An 11,876-nucleotide genomic window follows, 5' to 3' on the forward strand; every position below is an offset into this window, starting at 1 on the left:
AGATTCTTATTGAAAGAAAGACGTGCAGAAAAAAAGTGGACTCTTTGACTGTTTAAAATCAAGCATGCTGTTTGCTTTGGAGGCATCAAGGCAAGAAAAATCAGCCCATCAGGTAAAACCCTCTTCTACAACTGAAATTTGAAGGGAACCTGTAAGCAATCTGTAAGCAGTCTAGAACCTGGTGACCACCTGGTTCTACTTGTGAGTAGAAGTGGGTGAAATGCTACTTCTATGAGTGTTGATAGTTTATCCAAGGAGAATGATGTCTTTGGCAACTTCAATCTTTTCTCCATTAATAAGAATGTCATTTATTGGTCCAGTGGTGAGGATATTTGTTTTCTTTACATTGAGATGTAGTCCATATTGAAAGCTGTGCTCTTTGATCTTCATCAGTTAATGTTTTAAGACTTCTTCACTTTCAACAAGCAAGGTTGTATCATCTGCATATTGCAGGTTGTTAGTGAGTCTTCCTCCAATCCTAATGCCACATTTTTCTTCATCTAACCCATTTTTTTGGATTATTTGCTAAGCATACAGGTTGAATAAGTATGGTGAAAGAATATAACCCTGGTGTACAACTTTCCTAATTTTAACTAATTCAGTGTTCCCATGATCTGTTTGAACAACTGCCTGTTGGTCTATGTATAGGTTCCTCATGAGCACAATTAAGTGTTCCAGGATACTCATACTTTGCAATGTTGTCCATAGCTTGTCATGATCCACATAACTGAAAGCCTTTGCATAGTCAATAAAGCACAGATAAACATATTTCTGGTATTCTCTGCTTTCAGCCAAGATCCATCGGATGTCAGCAATGATATCCCTTGTTACACATCCTCTTCTGAATCCAGCTTGAACCTCTGGAAGTTCTCTGTCAATATATAGTTGCAGTCATTTCTGTATTACCTTTAGTAAAACTTTACTTGCGTGGGATATCAACAATATTGTCTGATGATTTCCGCATTCCATTGGGTCACCTCTGTTTGGAATGGGCACAAATATGGATCTCTTCCAATCAGTTGGTCAGAAAGCTAGCTATCTTCCAAATTCCTTGGCATAGATGAGTGAATGCCTCCAGTGCTGTCTCACTTTCTTGAAAGATTTCAATTTTTATTCCATTAATTCCTGGTGCCTTGTTCTTTGCAAATGCCTTCAATGCACTTTGGACTTCTTTCTTCAGTATCACTGGCTCTTGATCATATGCTACCTCTTGAAATGGTTGAACATCTACCATATCCTTTTGGTATAGTGATTCTGTATATTCCTTCCATCTTCTTTTGATGCTTTCTGCATCATTCAATAATTTGCCCAGAGAATCCTTCAATAGTGAAAGCTGAGGCTTGAATTTTTTATTCAGTTCCCTCAGCTTGAGAAATGCTAAACATATTCTTCCCTTTTGTTTTCTAATGCCAGATCTTTGCACATTTCGTATTATATGGAACTTTGTCTTCTCAAGTTGATCATTGAAATTTTCTGTTCAGCTCTTGTACTGGTTTCACTTCTTCCATTTGCTTTAGTATCTCTACCCTGCAGAGAAAGTTTCAGAGCCTCTTCTGACATCCACTTTCATCTTTTCCTTCTCTTTCTTGTCTTCTTAATGACTTTTTGCTTTCTGATATTCATGATGTCATCCCACAATTCTTCTGGTCTTTGGTTTTTAGTGTATAATGTATCAAATCTATTTTTCAGATGAGTTCAAATTCAGGTGGAATGCATTCATTTTTGGCTCTCCTGGACTTGTTTTCATTTTCTTCAGTGTCAGTGTGAATTTGCATATGAGCAGTTGATGGTCTGTTCCACAATCTGTCCCAGCCTTATTTTCGCTGATGATATAGAGCTTTCCCACGATCTCTTTCCACAGATGTAGTCAATTTGATTTCTGTCTATTCCATCTGGTGAGGTTCACGTGTATAGTTGTCTCTTATGCTGTTTAAAACAGGTATTTGAAATGAACAAAATATTGATTTTACAGAATTCTATCATGCAATCTCCAGCATCATTTCTATCACTAAAGCCATATATTCCAGCTGCTTTCCAACCTTTCCAACCTTTGCATTCCTATCGCCAGTGATTATCAATATATTTTGATTGCATGTGTGATCAATTTCAGATTAAAGAAGTCGGTAGAATTCTTCTATTTCATCATCACTTGCATTAGTGGTTGGTGCATAAATTTGAATAATAATGCTATAAAACTGGTCTTTTCTGTAGGCACATGTATATTATCCTATCACACACAGTGTTGTAACTCATGACAGATCATAATATGTTCTTTTTGACGATGAATGAACACCATTTCTCTTTAATTTGTTCTCAGCATAGTAAACCTTGTGATTCTCAGATTCAAAATGGCCAATACCAATACATTTCAGCTCATTAATGCCTAGGATATTGATACATATGCATTCCATTTCATTTTTGACAAATTCCAATTTTCCTAGATTCATACTTCATACATTCCATGTTCAGATTATTAATGGATGTTACAGCTGTTTCTCTTTATTTTGAGTTGTGCCCTATCAGCTTTACTCCCACGGGCTTTACTCCATTCTTGTCATCACAGTCAACTCTGCTTTGAGGAGGTAGCTCTTCCCTGGTCGCATTTTGAGTGCCTTCCAACCTGAAGGGCTCATTTTCTGGCACTATATCTGACAGTGTTTCTCTGCTTTTCATAGGTTTTCAGTGACTAAATATTTGGAATTAGTTTGTCTCTCCTTCTTCCTCATCTGTCTTCATATAGAAGCTCATCTGAAACCTGTCCACCGTGGGTGACCCTGCTGATAATTAAAATACCAGCAGGGTCATAGCTTCCAGAATCACAGCAACTCAAAAGGCATCACAGTATGACAAGCTGATGTATGAGTGGTGAGTGAAGAAGGTAAAAGCATAGAAACAGAGATCCAGTTGATGAGGAGGTCAGGTAGATTGCTTTGTGTGTTTTAAATGGAGGAAAAGTTAATAGAATATAGGACAACCTCTAAGAAAATTAATACTTCACAACATACCAAGAAAATAAAAATCCAAGAAGAACATGGAAATATTAAAAATATGAAGCTTAAGAAAAGATACCCACAGTAAAAGAAAGAAAGAAAAAAATCTTTTTTGGATACCATGGATGGTAGGGAGGGGACAGTAGAGCACAAGTTAAATGGGACTGAGGTAAATATTGATGTAGGCTCAACCTTGGACCAACAGGGCTCTGTGATACAGGGATTAAGGCATAGTTTGAATGGGTAAAAGAGGGAAAATAATGTTAAGATGCTTGACTGACTTGTGAATGTTGGTTTCCCTTGCCTACTATTGTAAGATAGACACTTGAGTGAGATAGAAAGGATTATTGGGAAACATGATTACAGAAAGCTTATAAGTCCGTCTTCAGCCTATAACTGATTGGAATACCTAAAATGGGTTCTAGAATTTACCCAGTGAAATAGGCTTCTTGCGGAGCCTTTGTAGTCTATAGGACCTTAGGTGGAATCCTGTGCCCCATCCAGAATCTTTTGAGGTGTGGCATATTCCTTCTAGAAAAGACATACAACAGCCTGGAGTGGATAGAAGAACAGAAGATACTTCTTGAAAGAAATACCAGCAGGAAAAATAAAAAAACAAGAACAAGAAAACCCTGTTGACTTTATATGGAATTATATCCTCCCCAGTATGGTTTCATTGACTATCTTATGATTATCAGAAACTTCAATTGGTAGTTAGTTATAAGTGCTTGGGATAAATTATAATGAGGAAACAATTTGGATTTGCTAATGAACTTTAATTGATAGACATCAGTTTTCAAAATGTGAAATCTGTGAGGACTGAAAACCAAACCAAATAAAATAAAATTATATTCTGCTTGGCTAAGGAAGACTTTAGGAGCCCACAGCAAGTTCTTGGCTTTTAATCAATATCCTTGTTGAGTTGGGCTCAGTCCCACAGTGCTGCAGGTATCTCCTGTGGTGAACCAAAGGGTCCTGTCACAAATAGTTTCCTGAAAGAGAAGAGTGGAAAAATTTTAAATCCTGCCTAGCTAACTCTGGAGCCACTGGGTAACACAAGTGGTTAAACATTCAACTACTAACCGAAAGGTGAAAATTTGGAACTCACCCAGATGCGCCTCAGAAGAAAGCCTTGGAGATCTGCTTCTTTAAGTCACAGCCTTGAAAACCCTATGGATGAATGAGGTTGGGATGAGTTGGAATCAAATTGAAGGCAACTGGTTTTTTGTTGTTGTTGTTACTGCTGTTGTTTTCCTAGTTAACCTCAACTCATCATTCACCTTCCTGTAAGAAATCCCTCCGGTTGGCCTGTCCTTCCTCTGGGTTCTGTTTCACTACAATATTTTGTAACTGTTGGAATTTGTAGATTTTGATTTGCTTTTATTTTGATGTGGATCCCTTACTAGACAGTCATTTCTTCACTGCAAACATTATTATTCTTTGTTTCTAGCATCTAACAGATTCTGGCATATTTCCAGGGCTCCAAAATTGTGTGGATCAGAATACAGAAAATCTTCTTTACAGTAATACTTGCCTCTGAAGAAAGAGGATGAAGAACCTTTATTTCCTGCTATGTAAGCATTGAGCCTAGGAAGAATGAATGTGAGAAGAGCCATCCCATGGTCTAGGTCTGCCAGATAAAAGAACCTCTCCCCACCATGTGAGGGACCATCCCAGCAACTAGTTACAAACACCTTTCATGTAGAGATATGTGTTTGATTCTTGGCCAATGTACCTCAAGCGCAGGTATCAGCAGTTTGTCATTGGATATTTGCATGTTTCTAAGATGCTGAAGAGGTTTCAGGGGAACTTCTAGACTAAGACTATCATGAGTTGAATTGTGTCTCCCTTAATATGTGTCAACTTGTTTCATTCTTGAACTTCAGTATTATGTTATTATTCTCCATTTTATGATCCGATGAAATTATCTTATGTGCTGTGACTCCTTACCTCTGATGTTAATGAGGCTGGATTATAGGCAGTTATGTTTTAATGAGGACTAGGGTGTATCTGACCCAAGCCATGGTATTTTCAATAACCTCATATGCATGTGAAAACTGGACAGTGAATAAGGAAGACCTTAGAAAAATTGAAGCATTTAAGTTGTGGTGTTGAAGGAGAATATTAAAAGTACCATGGACTGCCAAAAGAACAAACAAATCTGTGTTGGACAAAGTACAGCTAGAATGTTCATTGGAAGCCAGGATGGCCAGACTTCATTACTCATACTTCAGACATATTATCAGGTAGAACCAATCCTTGAAAAAAGACATCATGTTTCGTAAAGTGGAGGATCAGAGAAAAAGAGGAAGACCCCCCAAAAGTTGGATTGGTACAGTGGCAGCAGCGATGGGCTTAAGTGTAGCAACAATTGTGAGGCTGGTACAGGACAGGGAAGTGTTTCATTCTGTTGTGTATAGGGTCACTATGAGTTGGTAATGACTCGATGGCACCTAATAACTAACAACAGTGTTAATGAGGCAGAATGCACTCTACATGATTAGGGTGTATCTTGAGTCAATCTGTTTTGCTACATAGAAGGGAGTCCTGGTGTGGTGTGGCTCTGTAGGATCAACACTGGACTGCTAACCACAAGATTAGCAGTTCAAACCCACCAGCTGCCCCTCAGAAACCCTATGTTAAGCACTAAGAGTTGGAACTGACTCAACAGCACTTAACAACAATAAGCAATGCAGTAGAGATCAGAGAGACCTACTATCACCAAGAAAGAGGATCTGAGAGAGGAGGGTGTCCTTTGGACCCGTAGTCCCTGTGCTTTGAAACCTTCTAGACCAAAGAAAAAACAGAGGGAGGGAGCCTTCCCCTAGAGCTACACTGTGAATTTGGGCTTCTAATCTTCTAAAGTGTGAGGAAATACATTTATGGTTAAAGCCATTCACTTGTGGCATTTCTGTTTTAACAGCATGAGATAACTAAGACAAAGATGGACTGGAGGGAAATTCTGGCAATCTACCTCCAAAAATTGTCATTGTTGTTGTTAAGTACCATCGACTTGGTTACAACCCTGTATAGGGTTTCTGAGGAATGACTGGTGAGTTTGAACTGCCAACCTTGTGGTTGAAACTGACCTTGAGGTCTTGAGCTTATCTTAGAGAGCCACACCAGGACACATCCTATGAATTACAGTGCTTTGGTTGATTTGCAACCTCCCATGAGGATGACACAGAACCAGGCCAACTTTTGTTCACAGGTCGGAGCACACTTGTTGTTGTCAGGTGCCATCAAGCTGATTACGACTATAGTGACCTTATACACAATAGAATAAAACACTGCCCAGTACTGTGCCATCCTCATAATCATTGGTAAGCTTGAACCTATTGCTGTTGCCACTGTGCCAATCCATCTGATTGAGGGTCTTCCTCTTTTTCTCTGACCCTACACTTTACCTAGCATGATATCGTTCTCCAGGGACCGTTCCCTCCCAAAAATATGACCAAAGTATGAGAAATCTTGCCATGCTGGCTTCCAAGGAGCATTCTGGTTGAACATCTTCCAACACAGATTTGTTCTTCTACCAGTCCATGGTGGAGTCCTAGTGTGGTGCTGTGGGTTAATGCTCAGGACTGCACAGTCATTTTAACCATAAGGTTTGTGCTTCAAGCTCACCATCCACTCCTCAGAAACCCTATACAGGGTTGCCATGGGTCAGACTGGCTCAAATGCACTTAACAGCAACAACAACAATCAGTCTATGATATTTTAATATTCTTTTCTAACACCATGACTCAAATGCATCAATTCTATGATATTCCTTGTTCATGGTTCAACTTCCTCATACATATGAGGCTATTGAAAATACCATGGCTCGGGTCAGGCTCACCTTAGTCTTCAAACTGACATCTTTGCACTTGAACACTTTAAAGAGGTCTTATGCAGCAGATTTGCCCAATGTCATATGTTATTTGATTTCTTGACTGATTCTTCCATGAGTGTGGATGGTGAAACCAAGTAAAATGAAGCCTTTGAAAACTTCAATCTTTTTTCCACTTATCATGATATTGTTCATTGCTCCAGTGGTGAGGATTCTGGTTTTCTTTACCTTGAGGTGCAATCCATACCAATGAATGTGTTCTTTGATTTTCATCAGTAAGTCTTCATTTTTAGTAAGCAAGGTTGTATATCTGCATATCGTAGGTTGTTAAAGAGTCTTCCTTCAGTCTTCATACCACATCACTGTTCATATAATTCAGCTTCTCAGATAATTTGCTCAGCATACAGATCGAATAAGTATGGTGAATGAATACAACCCTGGCGCACACTAATTTTAAACCATTAAGTGTTCCCTTTTTCTGTTCAAACAACTGCCTCTTGGTCTTTGTACAGGTTCCTCATGAGCACAATTAAGTGTTCCGGAATACTCATACTCCTTAATGTGGTCCATAGCTTGCCATGATCTACACAGTTGAAAGCCTTCGCATAGTCAACAAAGCACAGGTAAACATCTTTCTGGAGTCCTGGTGTGGTGCTGCAAGGTTTGTTTGAACCACAAGGTCTGCGATTCAAATTTGCCAGCCGCTCCTTTCTATGAAGTGGAATCAACTCGACCGCACTTAACAACAGTGAACATCTTTTTGGTATTCTCTGCTTTTAGTCAAGATCCATCTAATGTCAGCAATGATATCCCTCATTCCACGTCATTGTCTGAATACAGCTTGAAACTCTAGCAGTTTCCTGTCAGTGTAACGTTGCAGCCAGTTTTGAATTCTCTTGAGTAAAATTTTACTTGCATGTGATATTAATGATGTTGTCCATTGATGTCTGCATTCTGTTGCATCCACCTCTCTTTGGAATGGGCACAGATATGGATCTCTTTCCAACATTTGGCCAGGTAGCTGTCTTCCAAATTTCTGGGCATAGTTGAGTAAATGCCTCCAGTGCTGCCTCAGTTTGTTGAAAGATTTCAATTTGTATTCTATCAATTCCCAGAGCTATGTTCTTTGCCAATGCCTTCAATGCACCGTATACTTCTTCCTTCAGCACTATTGGCTCTTGATTACATGCTACTGCTTGAAACAGTTGAACATTGACCATTTCTTTTTGGTACAGTGACTCTTATGTATTCCTTCCATCTTCTTCTCTTTTTTTCAGAGTTTGATAAAGGTTTATTTCATTATTGGTGGGAGGTGCATTTAGCAGTAAATAAATTTTAATAATCTGTAGATGAAACAGCACGACTACAGCATTAGTAACTAGACAGAGAACCAATGGAATTAGAACCCAGCTAACTGTCTTAGTATTGAAAATACAGCTCCTGTTTAGATCATCCTTTGTTTTGATCACCTTCCTGGGGCATGGGGGCAGGGGGAGGAAGCCTCCTGGTCACAATGGAAATATATTAAGGCCAAATCTTCTGATATCCATTAACAGAGGTTTCTTCAGCTGAATTAAGCCTCCAGCTCCAGGGCAAGCCCAAGTTTGTGGCCTCCAGCATTAATGCTTTTCCTGTCTACCAGAGCAGACAGTGTCAGCTTCACACCAGGCCTCAGAGTCTGAGTTTAGCCCACTCCAATTAAACTAGAGTTGTTGACTTTTGCAGAAATGGAAGCAGTGGGATCCAACTGATATTTAGCAGCAATGCCAAAACAAGTACAGTTAGTACCTGATGTGTAAGCAAGGTTTACTGAAGTGTCAAGATCTTCACATACTTTCTGATAAATTGTTCCTCCAAATCTTGTTCCATCATTGACATTACTGTGTAACCGGAAGTTCCCAGTCCTGTAGCCCATTGCAAAGTTATTCCGTGTCAGTTTTGATTTGGCACTGTCAAAGGTCATCTGGTAACCAGCAAGCCAGCCCTCATAACCAAAGACAGCTGAAGCATGGATTGCAGGTCCAGCCAAACCAAAGTCAACATCACAAACAAGGTTTATGCACTCCCTCTTGTAAGAAGACTTGGTTTTACCACTTTTCTTTCTCATGTTTAGTGAGAAGGTAGTATCAAACGTCAATTTTAAAACCTTGACAAATCTGGTCTTCAATCACTATTTCTGTTCCCAGAGTGTTATCAGTGTTCCATTTTTCTGTGAAAGTCAGATCATACTCACACCACTTATATTTGGTCTCCAAGGTTCCAGTAACTCTACCAGTGTCTGTACTAGATGAACCAGATGTGGAGAATTCCACTCCACTGCATGGCTTTGTTTTCACATCCAGTTTCACCAACCCAAAACCAAATCCTTTGTTGAAGAGATCTCTTGCAGCTTTGTCAAGGTCAGCATAGGATGGAGGAATGCACACAGGCCTCGAGCAGCTCTGCTCCAAGGTCGCCATGATGAAGTAGCAGGAAGGGGTGATCTGATAGTCTCCTGAGGGGGCCATGGTGCCACTCAGCTCCTAGTTGAGGCCACTCGACCAGTGCAAAGTCGGGTGTGCAGCTGCTTAGGCTGGAGGGCAAATTGAAGTGTCCTTCCATCTTCTTTTGACTCTTCATGAAGTATTCAGTATTTTGCCAAAAGAATCCTTCAGTATTGCGATTCAGGCCAACTGGACCACAGCTAATAACAAACAACACCATAAACCAGACTCTGGGGATAGAAGATACAATGAACCCTCAATGTGGATCTGACAGGGTTAGACCATTTATCTAGCTGGGGAAACAGAAATCTAACAATCCAGGATACCCTATGTGAAGGACCCTTGAGTGTGCCCTTAGTGAGAGATGCAGCAGGGAAGGACGGATTTTGAATATCTTTCTTCTCATTATCTATTTGGACCTCATGAAATAATAGTTTTAAATATGAATTTGTCCTCATGTAAGGATTAGTGGAGCCTGGAGGATATCTTAAACTAGGTGAGAGCTAGATAAAAGCAGTTTGCATTGGATACTGGCTCTTTCCTATTTTTTTCCCCCCTAGCAGATGGAAAGAGTAAGATTCAACTCCAAATGCAAACAAGATATACTTTTCCCTTTTGTAATTAAGATCTCAGTCATCCATGGCTTTGCCAGAGCTCCATGTAATTGCATTCCATGTCTAAGCTTCAAAGTACTCTGACAATTCCCTTTGAGGACTCTGCTTTTTGTATAGGCTATACAAGTTGCAAGGGTTCCTGGTGATGCAATGGTCAAGTGTTCTACGGCTAACTGAAATGTCAGCGGTTCGAATCCATCAGAAGTAAAAAGACCTGGTTGTCTGCTACCAAAAGGACTCCAAACTAAGAAACCCTCTGATGCAGTTTTATCCATGCTATAGGGTCTCCAAAGGAGCTCTGGTAGCGTAGTGGTTACGAATCAGACTGTGAACCTCAAGGTCAGCAGTTTGAAATTACCAGCCATTCCGCTGGAGAAAGATGAGGCTTTCTGCTCCCGTAAAGATTTACTGCCTCAGAAACCCTGTACAGGGTCGCTATGAGTCAGAACCGACCCCACAGCACATAACAACAACAACAACATTGGGTCTCCAGGAGTCAGGATCAACTTGAAGGCAAACAATGGTATATCAGTAGCAATCAAGTTTATTCCAATTCACAGAAAACCCTGTGTTTCAGAGTAGAACTGCCAACCATAGGGTTTTTTATGACTGTTCTTTCTGAAGTACATCACCAGGTCTTTCTTCAGAGACACATCTGGGTGGCTTCAAACCACCATCCTTTTGACTAGTTATCCTGTGCTTAACCACTAGCGCTATCCAGTGATTCCTTTATGTATATATCTTAACTGTCTTCTCAAATAATTCACCTATTCACTTACCCAAACACCTCTCCTTTAAAGAAAAAAACCGAAAAACAAGGCCTAAGATAATTAACTCAGCACAAGCATTTCACAGATAGAAATCTAGGCTTTAAAAAAAAAAAAAAAGTTTGTGTTGAGAGGGAAGCTGCCTTTAAAATCTTCAAACTGTCAGACATCAGTCTGTATCTGCAGGAAAGATATTGTATGTAATTTAATCACCACCCTCTGGTTTCTATCCTACACTTCTCTTCCCAGATAAAAGCCCTCTCCTCACACCCTCTTATCTTTGTCTAACCCCTCACCTCTGAAAGAGAGGAACTAGGAACGGTGAAGAGAGTTAATTTGGTTGCAACTATCTGGGGAGAGAAAAAAAAAAAAGATGTAAATGAGATTGACGAGTTGAGATTTTGTGTTCTGACTGGAGTTGCTGCTCACACCTCTTGGTGCCTTTAATGCAGACTGGTACAGTCTTACAAGGGAGCTGCCTTCTGATTCAAAGATGCAGTTTCAGCCTGTTTTTCCACAGAAGACTGAGATTTTACTCAGCCAGGACAAGACCTCTGGACGTGACAAATCTCTTAAAAGCAATCCCCGAAGCATATGTGCTCATAGTCTAATTGTTTAATAATTTTGCTTAAGCAGTTGATGATCTGAACTCTACACTGCTTCTTAAGAACCATCAGAGGCTCCTGGCTGGGGAGGCAGAAGGATGGAAAGATGCATTTCAATGCAAAGATACCCAATTCAGTAACTCACTTTATAATTCTCCTCGAGTGAAATCCATACAATCAAACACAGTGTTAGCTTTAGTGCTCCGGGTTATTGTTTTTAACAGCTGTCAAGTTGGCCCTCCATTTATGGAGTCTCCATGCCCAACAAAATGAAATGTGGCCATTTCCTGGGCCATTCTCAGTGTCACAACATACACAGATGAGTTCATTGGCAGGAAATAGAGCCAGGGTCTCCCACACGGAAAGTGAGAATTCTACCACTGAGCCGCAGATGCCTTTTGGGGTAGCTAGGATAGATTCTTATTCACATTGCAGTTCTTGAAAATTACATCACTCTAAGTCAGGGCTGAACTGACAGGTTTACAGTGAGTGTGCTTGTGGGATGGAGGCTGAGAAGCATCTTTTCAACTACCACTATCTAACCCTGCTCTGAAGCTATATTCCACATGTGACCACACTTCTGAT

The 11,876-nt window shown here is 40.0% G+C and overlaps 1 pseudogene; it reads right to left on the bottom strand.

Annotated features, from left to right (window-relative positions):
* Positions 1-8,395: 8,395 nt before the first annotated feature.
* LOC102838647 lies at positions 8,396-9,281 on the bottom strand (annotated as a pseudogene).
* Between the last annotated feature and the right edge of the window lie 2,595 nt (positions 9,282-11,876).

The sequence above is a fragment of the Chrysochloris asiatica genome, unplaced genomic scaffold (genome assembly GCF_000296735.1).
Source record: "Chrysochloris asiatica unplaced genomic scaffold, ChrAsi1.0 scaffold00011, whole genome shotgun sequence".
Classification (NCBI taxonomy): domain Eukaryota; kingdom Metazoa; phylum Chordata; class Mammalia; order Afrosoricida; family Chrysochloridae; genus Chrysochloris; species Chrysochloris asiatica.